This window comes from Macaca nemestrina, chromosome 3, assembly GCF_043159975.1.
Source record: "Macaca nemestrina isolate mMacNem1 chromosome 3, mMacNem.hap1, whole genome shotgun sequence".
Classification (NCBI taxonomy): domain Eukaryota; kingdom Metazoa; phylum Chordata; class Mammalia; order Primates; family Cercopithecidae; genus Macaca; species Macaca nemestrina.
The window spans coordinates 36020330-36031466 of NC_092127.1; the positions used below are offsets into that span (position 1 = coordinate 36020330).

At 41.8% G+C, this 11137-nt stretch overlaps 1 pseudogene; it reads right to left on the reverse strand.

The window, feature by feature from the left end:
* Nucleotides 1–1282: 1282 nt before the first annotated feature.
* Nucleotides 1283–2706, reverse strand: LOC105463628 (WD repeat domain phosphoinositide-interacting protein 4 pseudogene; annotated as a pseudogene).
* Between the last annotated feature and the right edge of the window lie 8431 nt (nt 2707–11137).

An 11137-nucleotide genomic window follows, 5' to 3' on the forward strand; every position in this document is an offset into this window, starting at 1 on the left:
ATCGTTGTTAGCTAGCATCATCACCATCATCACCATCATCATCATCATCCCTGACCTGCAACATAGCAAGAACTCTTCATTGCAAATTTTTCATTTATTTATTGCATAATAATAAAATATAATATCTTAAAAATATGCTATACTGGCTCTAAAGCAACAGTGTCCAACCTTTTGGCACCAGGGACCAGTTCCACAGACCAGGGAGGTGGGGTGAATGCTTTCAGAGGCATTAGGTTCTCATAAGGAGCCTCATAAGGAGCACACAACCTAGATCCCTTGCATGCCCAGTTCACAATAGGGCTTATGCTCCCATGATAATCTAATGCTGCCACTGATTTGACAGGAGGCAGAACTCAGGCAGTGATGCTCACTCACCTGCCTCTCATGTCCTGCTGTGCAGCCTGGTTCCTAGCAGGCCACGGACCAGTACCTGCTTGGGGACTCCTGCTGTAAAGGACCCACTATGAATCACTGCCATAAATCAGCTTCTGGAATGTCTCAAGGCAGCCATCAACTCTGGCCCATGCGCCTCAAATCCAAAGCTATGTCCACTGATTCCCCGGGCTCAGCACAATTCAGTCATGCCTACCATCCACATTATGGGAGCAATGTAGTGTGGTTTGCAAGGGCAAATGTTTTGCGGTCAGACAGACTTGGATTCAAATCTTAATTCTTCCACATGTTATCTTTATAACTGAGCAGATCTCCCAAGACTCAGTTTTCACATTTATTAAATGGAGGTAATTCTTATCCAGAATATAGTGCCTAGAACCTGGTTAAATGCTCAGTGTTAGCTATTATTCTCAAGAATGGCCTTAGGATTTAAACTGAGAACTTAGTTCCATCCCTGGTTTGCAGTGGGACCAGGAAGTCTAATCACATTGTCGATGGATCAGAATGAAAATAGTGGAAACATTTGTCCTGGGGAAAAGGAATATCATACAGTTACTTGCTCTGCTTGTAGTCAACATTTTATTTTTTGATTCAAGTGGTCACTGCTTTCAAATCCCCAGAATCTACTGAGATTAGTGATGGCCTCACCAAGTAACTAGAGAATAGCTGGCATAGTACCTCATCAACCTTGAGTATACAAGGTTGGGTACAATGGGGTCTTAGTCTACATTAAGTTTTCATTTTGTCAAACTGTTCAGATTGACTTTTAGAAGGTTAGGATGATGTCTGTTGATTAGGTTTTGTCTGTTGTGATAAATAACATTCCAAAGTGATAACATTTCTGATAACATGAAACATAACAAAGGCAGTGTGTATAGTGGTTATGAATAGAGATTCTGAGCCATCTTGCTAACTGCACGATTTTGAGCAAGTTATCGTCTCTGTGAAATGGACTTCATAGGGTTGTTATGAAAATTTGGTGAGATGGCACATGTAAATTACCAACAGTACCTGATGTTTGCTTTTTGTTGTTTTTCTGTTGTTGTTGTTGTTGTTTGCCATTAAGGGTCTTTTATTTGTATTCATCACATCAGAGATCATCTCTTCCTAGGAAGCTTTTTAAAAATCCCCAGGTTGGATTAGGGCACTCCTTCTAGGTCCCTGACAATTTCCTCCAGGTTAGGGATCCCAAGGGGTTGCTGCCTTCCTAGGTCTCTGGCCTGGCCCTTGGGGCACACAGTCATCAAGAAGTGCTGGGGGGAAGTGAGCTCTTTATTTAGACATAGCTCTGCTGAGTGGAAAGTGGGCACCGGCCCCATTAACGCTTGCTGGCTGGTGGCTTCCAAGCACGCCCCACTGCCAAGGCTTAGCTCTGCAGTCTGCCACCGCAGGTCCCTAGCACAGCCCCCAGGGTCCTTAAAAGTCATCATCATCACAGATGTCAAGGTACGCATCAAAAGCCTCTCTGTTGCAGTTTCCATCAGGAGTGAAGACTATTTGTGGAAGGTCCCATCTACGCAGATGGCAATGACACAATTGACGTTCTTGGAAGTATTGCGACAGAAGACGCAGATGCAAGCTGACTCAGCAGGCACAGTGAAGCTCGCCAGGCTCCACTGAGGGTCCACGTACTGCCCAATGATAGGCCCTTGCCCACAGTGAGCCAGTGCGGAGCGGTGGTTGAGGCGGGTATCCTTGAGAGCAAAGATATGGACGGTGCCTTTATCACTGGAAGCACAGAGGAAGGAGTCGTGGCTGAAGTTAATGCAGTAGACGGTGGCAGGGTCAGTGCCTCGGCACAGCTCTACCAGTTTCTCCTTGAATGGTGTGTCAAAGAGGTGAATAAGGGTACCCTTCTGGGAGGCTGAGGCCACTACAGTCCCTGGCTGGTTTAGAGACACACAGGCTATGTCACTCTGGTGTGCATTGATGGTGAATGGAGCAGACGAGGTGCCAGGCATTGTGCTCGCCAGGTCCACAAGTTGCAGACTCCCACACTTATGTCCCAGGAACACTTAACAGTTGCTTCTCCAGGCTGGGGCAGAGGTCACAGAGCCCCTTGGGGTTGTCCCAGGTATCAAACTCAAACAGCTTTCGGGGATTGTCTGGGAAGGAGTACACACAGATGCGGTTCTTCAGCACCATCACGATCTCGTCATGGCGCATGAGCACAGAAAGCACTGGCTTAGTGAAGGTGAACTCCAGCACCAGCTTCTCTTTGGAATCCTTGCCCTCCCGGGCATCGTCCCAGATCAGCACTGAGATCTCTGAGAACTTGGGGCTACTACTACCACCCACCAAGACCAGAAGGTTTGTTTGTTTATTTGTTTGTTTTTGAGACGGAGTCTTGCTCTTTCACCCAGGCTAGAGTGCAGCGGTGCAATCTCGGCTCACTGCAACGTCCACCTCCCAGGTTGAAGCGATTCTCCTGCCTCCCAAGTAGCTGAGATTATAGGTGTGCACCACCACACCAGGCTAAATTTTGCATTTTTTTTTTTTTTTTTTTTTTTTTTTTAGTACAGACGGAGTTTCACCATGTTGGCCAGGCTGGTCTTGAACTTCTGACCTCAAGTGATCTGCCTGCCTTGGCCTCCCAAAGTGCTGGGATTACAGGCATGAGCCACCATACCCAGCTGACCTTTTATTTAAAAGCATTTGTTTCTAAGATCATAATTCAATTGCCAGGAAAATTACCAGGTAATGATTGCCTCTAAGAAAATCAGTCCCTAAACTTGTCCCATCTCTAGCTCACTGAGGGTATAATCCCCAATGTAGACCCAATATGAGATCACTGACAATTCCCTTCATTTTACTCTTGAAGAGAAAGACAGAAGTTATGAAGAAATTGTCATTCCCTGAGGGACACTCAGAGGAATAACCAGCCCAAGATTCTTTACGGGAATTCTACGTGGAAAGTGTTCACTTGGATTAATAAGCCCCTTTGGTTAAAAGGCAATTATATGAAGAAATGTAAATATATTGGGCTTTCAGTCATTCACACTTCAATATGAATTAGATCAATCATAATGTTTTCTTCTAACCAACTAGATGAGCTAAGTGTCTCTCAGGAAATGAGACTGTTGATGGCAAAAAGAGAGCAGAGGGCATTACCTAGCAGAGGGTCAGGTGGGACAGTGCAGGAGGAAGTATTTGGAAACAAGTTGGGGGTACATTCAGAAGCAGAGATATAGAGAACAGGAAAGGGGAGGGGACAGAGAAAGGGGAAAGAGGAATGCATTAATGAAAATTTTATTTTATTTTGTTTTGCCTCTTTGTCAAAGGAGAAGGGGTCAAGGCCCAATCTGCAATCTCAATAATAAATTATCGCTTTTCTCTCAGAGAAGAGGAGACAGGGAAAAGAAAAGGACATTCCTCTCTTTTCCAAGAATGAGGAACCACTCTGCTGAGAAAGTTTGCTTTGGCATTCATAGCAACACTGGAAGTTTGTTGTTCTGTTTTAAACCTCAGAAACTTGCATAACTGGGCCAACACCAGCCGTGCCAGGAACTGGTACAGGGTAGGTCTGTCTTGCCCAGACCGTCCAGGGAATGACTATATTAAAATTCTGCTCTTGCATAATATGTTTCACAGAAATTTTAATCATAGGAAATGAAACTGACTGCTGCAAAGGACCTGAACTTCCTATGGACACTGCCTCCTGCCAAGTACATGGCCATCCTCTCCAGACTCAGAGAGGTAGGGGTGGCAGAGGGAGGGTGGGAAGAAAGCAGTAACCAGCAAGTGCCTACTAGGGACCAGGCATGTGGTTTTGAACAATCAATGTTTATTCAGCATGCCCTTTGGTCAGGCATGGTGATAGTTGCTGGGGTTAACAGCAACAAAGTCCTGGTCTTTGCCCTGAAGAAGCTCACAGTCTAGTAGGGAAGAAAGAAGTTGAACAAGTAATTCCAAGGGGGCAACATGAGCAGCACTGCAGGCATGAAGCAGAAGGCTCTTAGCATCCCCAGGAAATAACTTATCCCTGTTTAGTAGATGGGCCACCCAAGGCTCAGAGAGATCAGACAAGCAAGCAAGAGTGTCGTCAGAGAGTGAACGTCAGACATCTTCTTCCCAAGCCTGTGTTCTTTCTACCAGCTAAGTGAAGGGTCTACCGTGTGCATGTTGCCAGGGTAAGGGCTTGAATAACAATCTAGGCTTTTCAAATTGTCTCCTGCCTTCAAAGGGTGAAGAGGTAAATAGATATATTTACCATGAATGGTAGAGTAGAAAGCCACGGGAAACTGTGGCCTCCCCCTTACTAGGTGGTTAGTCTTGAGTATGTCATTCAGTGTTTCTGGGCCTCAGTTTCTTGGGAATGTTACCTTTTTAGAGGGTTGTTTAAAAGATGAGATTAGATAGTAGAGGTGAAAAGTGGTCTGACCGAAGTCTGTCTGACTAAAGCTGAAGTAGTCCAAAATCCAAACTCTGAAGCCTGGAGTCTGAAATCTGGGGTCTGGGGTCTGAGGTCTGAAGTCAGAGGTCTGGTCTGGAGTCTGAAATCTGAAGTCTGGTCTGGAGTCTGAAGTCTGGAGTGAGTCTGAAGTTCGAAGTGTGTTCTGGAGTCTAAAAGTCTATTGTCTGGAGTGTGGAGTCTGTTGTTTGAAGTGTGGAGACTGGAGTCTGTTGTCTAGGGTTTGTTGTCTGAAGTATACAATCTGGAGTCTGAAGTCTGAAGCTGGAGTCTAAAAGTCTGTTGTCTGGAGTGTGAAGTCTGTTGTCTAAAGTCTGGAGTCTGAAATGTGGAGTCTGAGGTCTGAAGTAGTCTGACTAAAACTGAAATAGTCTTTAAACTAAAAACTATCATTCTCGTGCTTATTGGTACGATTGTTATACAGTTGAATACAGTGTTGGTAAAAAAGGAGAAGCAGAAAGAATGTAGATTAAACTTTGTTGATTCCCATCTTGCCTTTCCTTCTGCTGGAGCCACTTCAGATGTTTTGATTTCTTAATCCAAGTAGAGAGCAGCTTTAACTTGCTTTGAAAACATGTTATTCTGCATAGCAAAGGAAAAAAATTAACAAAATAAAAAGAACCTATAGAGGGGGGTAAGGAGGAGGTGGGGGTGGGGATGGTTAATGGGTACCTAAAAAAATAGTTAGAAAAAATGAATAAGACCTACTATTTGATAATTTAATTGTACATTTTAAAATAACTAAGAGTATAATTGTATCATAAGACAAAAGATAAATGCTTGAGGGGATGGATATCTTATTTTCTGTGACACAATTTGCGTGTATCAAAACATCTCACACACCCCATAAATATACACACCTACTATGTACCCACAAAAATTAAAACAAAATTTTAAACTTTGTAGTAAAATTTTAAAAAGAACCTATAGAATGGGAGAAAATTTGTAAACTATACATATAATAAATGGTTACTATCCAAAATACATAAAAAATTCATACAATTCAATAGCAAAAAAACAAATAACTGGATTTTAAAGTGGGGAAAGAATCTGAATAGACATTTTCCCAAAGAAGACATATAAATGGCCAACAGGTATATACAAAACTGTTCTACATCACTAATCATCAGGGCAATGCAAATCAAAACCACAATAAAATGTCACTTCACACTTGTTAGGATGGCTAGTACCAAAAAGCCAAAAGATAAGTGTTGACAAGGATGTGGAGAAAGGGAACTGTTACACATTATTGGTGGGAATGTAAATCGGTATAGCCATCATGGAAAACAATATGGAGGTTCCTCAAAATATTCAAACTAGAACCACCATATGATCTAGCAATCCCTCTTCTAGGCATATACCCAGGGAAAATGAAATCAGTATATCAAAGAGCTATCTACACTCCTATGTTTATTGCAGCATTATTCACAATAGCCAAGATACGGAATCAATGTAAGTGTCCATCAATGAATGAATGGATAAAGAAACGTAGTGTATACATACACAATAAAATACTATTCAGCCTCAAAAAAATAAGGAAATCTTGCAATTTGCAGCAACATAGATGAACCAGTAGGACATTATGCTAAGTAAAATAAGCCAGTCACAGAAAGACAAATACTGCATAATCTCACTTACATGTGGAATCTAAAAAAAGCCAGACTCATAAAAACAGAGTAGAACAGTGGTCACTAGGAATGGTGGAAACAGGGACATTGGTCAAAGGGTACAAACTTTCAGCTATAAGATAAATAAATTCTGAAGACCTAACGTACAGCATGGTGAGTGCATAGTAATAATATATTGCATACTTGATATACTTGAAATACTTGATATTTGCTGAGAGTAGATCTTAAGTGTTCTCACTATGTGTGTGCGTGCACACACACACACAAATGTAATGTGAGATAATGGATATGTTTATTAGCTTAATTGTGGTAATCATTTCACAATGTATACATATATCAAAACATGTTGTACACTTTAAATATATACAATTTTTGTCAGTCATACCTCAATAAGCTAAAAAATTTTTAAAGCATTTTAAAAATGATTGAAGAGGTAACTTGCAATAAGAGTTACGAAAGTGCTGAATGCTTCTGTACTTCAGAAGCATCACAGAAATGCAGATCATGCTATCATGTGTATATTTTATATGACTGAGTCTGCTTTCTATCTAAACATTACTCCACCTAGTACTTTGTGTACACAATATCATCCTGAGCTTTGGGTATTCCCAGTTTTCCAGACTCTTCTGGGCTATGGAAAGGCATAGTCATAGCTATACTTAACTGCCCTATTATGCCTTTGGAAACATGGGAATATATAAATAAATAAATAAATAAATAAATAAATAAAATAAAAGAGAGTCTCAGGGTCACAGAATGTGTAACAGGAGAGGTTCCGAAAGCAGGGCTAGTCTGCAGGGTAGGATCGCATGGAGAAGTAAAGAATGAGGACTTTCCAGACACCTTGATGGGAGGTCCCAGATCCCACAGGGGCTTAGAATCAGTGACTTTCTGTTTCAAGCACCCAGGAAATTGCAAAGTGACCAAGGCAAGGAAATACGCAAAGCTTAGCTTCCAGTTTTTGCTGGTGCAGTCTTTTCTGCCACACCACACATTGCTGTGCATTGTTCATTGTCCAGTCGTTCATCCGTTGAATTTCCATGAAGTCACTTCCGTGAGCCAGATACTGTGCAAAGTGTGTACAGGGGGTGGGGAGGCGGGAGGGTAGGTATAATTCAGGAAGGGACATGAGGTGCTCGTATCAGTAATTATGCCAAAAGCAGGATGCCCAGAGGGAATGATGACTAAGGGAGCTGGGAGTCCTTCCTGAGGAAGGTCTCGCTTCAGTGACTGAAAATGTACAGGGGCCGTCTAGGTCTCTCCTAGCCCCTGACTACACCTGTATGTTAGGCTGGCTTGTCCCACAGGAATGATTTAAGCAAAGCGGAACAGAAGAATGTAAACATTTTGTTTCAACAAGGTGGGGTTATGCTACAGTTTTGTTTTCTTGGTAACAAAAGACACAGCCGACTTCTTGTTAGGCTGACTCTGGGCTGCCGGCTCATGCTGGGTTTCATATCACGTCAGAGAACTCAGTGCTCCTGTTGTGTCTTGAGGGTGACCCGCTATCCCAATTTCCTCAAGACTATCCTGGTTTTAGCCCTGAAAGTCTTACTTACGTGGTGGGCACCTGGAGTGGCTGACCACCACCCAGCAGCATCCCCTTCTAGTAAATTCTGTAAGGCACTAGTGTGGCAAAAACATGGATTTTAGCATCAGATGGACTTGGGTTCAAATCCTTGTATGTGCTGTGTCACTTACAAGGTGTGACATAGGGAAGTTGCTCAGTATTTCAAAACACAGACGGTATGCACTCATGTGCTCATTACCAGGGCCTCATCTCAGCAGCGCCCACTTCCTTCATGCTCATTCACTCCATGTCACTGGGCTCCACGCTCTTCCTCAAACAGGCAGAGCTCATTCTGCCACTTTGCCTTTTCTGTTCCCTCTGTCTGGAAGGCTTGAATCTTTCCAGGTGGGCCCTTTCTTGCCCTTTAGTTCTCTCCTTCACTGTTACCTCCTCAGTGAGGTCCTCTCTAAACACTCACTAAAGACTACCTCCCCAACACTCCCAGATGCTCTTTGTCTTATCCCCATCCTATTTTCTCTCTAGCACTGAGTATGATCTGGAATTGTCTTGTTTCTTGACTGTGGGAGGCAGCCTTCTAAAATGGCTCACAATGATCCCCATTCCCTGGTATTCAAACCCTGGGTAATGCCCTCCCCTTCAGTGGGCCACCTAGGGACTTGTTCCTAACAAATAGGAGATGGCATAGTGATGGGAGGTCACTTCAAGATCGGTCATAAAAGACCATGACTCTTGTCTTCCCAGCACTCTCCCTCTCTCTCTCTATCTCTCTCTGGCTTTTCTTGCTTGCATTGTGAGCTGCCCTAACAGAGAGGTGCATGTGGCCAGGACTGACAGTAGCCTGTAGCCAACACAGCAAGAAACGGAATCTTGCCAACAACCACATGAATGACTTTGAAAGCCAATTCTCCCCAAGTCGAGTCTTGAGATGACTGCAGCCTGTGAGAGACCCTGAAGCAGAGGACCTACTAAAGCATGCCCCAATTCCTAACCCGCAAACACAGTAAAATAGTAAATGTCGTTATTCTAAGTCACTAAGTTTTGGGGTGATTTGCTATGCAATAATGGATAACTAATACATTGAAGTATTATTTATCCCCCCTCTAGAATACTAGCACCATGATAGAAGGTACCTTCCCCATTTGGTTCACTTTGGTATGCCCAGAGCCAGAAACAAAATCTGACACATAGTAGGTGCTCAATTTTACTGAATGAGAAAATCATGAGGGCACAGCCTGCATACAGGCCATGTAAGGACAGATGAAAAAAATATTTATTGAATGAATGAGTGATTTAGAGATAATTAAATGTGAGAAGGGTAAGGAAAAAAGAGAGTATCTGAGCTTATTTTTAACCATTGCTATGGTTTGAATGTGTCCTCCCAAAAATTTATGTGTTGAAAATTTAATCCCCATTGTAACAGTGTTGAGAGGTGGGAATTTTAAGACGTGATTATATGGATTAATGAATTAATGTCATTATCATGAAAGTGGGTTAGTTATCACGGGAGTGGGCTCCTTATAAAGAGGATGAATTTGACCAAATTTTCTCTCTGTCTTGTGCCCTTGCTTCCACTTTCCGTCCTTCCCCCCTTCTGCCATGGGACAACCCTCACCAGATGCTGGTGGTAACATGCTCTTGGACTTCCCAGCCTCCAGAACCAGGAGCTAAATAAACTTCTTTTCTTTATAAACTACCCAGTCCATGGTATTCTGTTAGAGCAACAGAAAACAAACTAAGACAATTATCAAGTGGTTAGGCCCCTATTGTGGGCTCAAAAGATGTTGGATAAGTTAATGAAATGAAAAATTTTAAAAAATGAGGCATAGGTTAGAAATGATAAGGATGGTGTTGTCACATTGAGTGTGAAATGCCAGTAAAATGTCTCATAAGCATTCATAAATAAGTCTAGCTTTTCACAGAGCATTAAATGAGAAAAGGAGTTCCCAGAATAGTGTGTATATTCCATTTTTGTAAAAGCACACACATAAACACAAGTCTGGAAGAAGATACAGTCATGCATCTCCTGATGACACTTTAGCCAGCAATGGACCACAGATACAATAGTTGTTCCATAAGATCATAACGGAACTGAAAAATTCCTATCATCTAATGATGTCATAGCTATCAGAACGTTATAGCATAATGCATTGCTCACGTTTGTGGTGATGTTGTACATAAACAATCCTACTGCACTACCAGTCTTACAATAGTACAGCATATATATTTATGTATAGTACATAACACTTAATCATAATAGACTATTACTGGGCTTATGTATTTACACACTTTTTATTGTTAGAGTGTACTCCTTCTACTTATTTATTTAAGTTAACTCTAAAATAGCCTCAGGCAGTTCCTTGAGGGGGTACCCCAGAAGAGGGCACTGTTATCACAGGAGATGATGGCTCCATGTGGGTTATTGCCCCTGAACACCTTCCAGCAGGACAAGATGTGGAGGTGGAAAACAGTGATACTGATGATCCTGACCCCATGTAGACCCAGGCTAATGTGTGTATTTGTGTCTTTGTTTTTAACAAAAAGTTTTAAAAGTAAAAATAATTTTTTAATAAAAAAAGCTTATAGAGTAAGGATATTTAAAAAGAAAATATTTTTGTACAGCTGTACATGAGTTTGTGTTTTAACCTAAATGTTGCTTAAAAAACAATCGAAAAGTTAACAGTTAAAAAGTTTGTAAAGTAACAAATTACAGTAAGCTAAGGTTAATTTCTTGTTAAAGAACAATATTTGTTATAAATGTCAGGTGCCTAAGTGTAGTGCTTATGAATTGTAGTGTGCAGCCATGTCCTAGGCCTTCACATCCATTCACCACTCACTGACTCACCCAGAGCAACTTCCAGTCCTGCAAGCTCTATTCATGGTAAGTGCCCCACACAGGTGAACCATTTTTTATCTTTTTATCTTTTATATTGTATTTTTACTGTACCAAAATGTGTTTTGATATATTTAAATAAACAAATGATTCCCATTGCATTACAATTTCCCACCTTATTCAGTACAGTAACATGCTGTACAGGTTTGCAGACTAGGAGCAGCCAGCTGTACCATCTATCACAGGTGTGTAGTCAGCTATACAATCTGGGTTTGTATAAATACTCTCTATGATATCTGTACAACAATGAAGTCACCTAATAAAACATTTCTCAAAATATATCC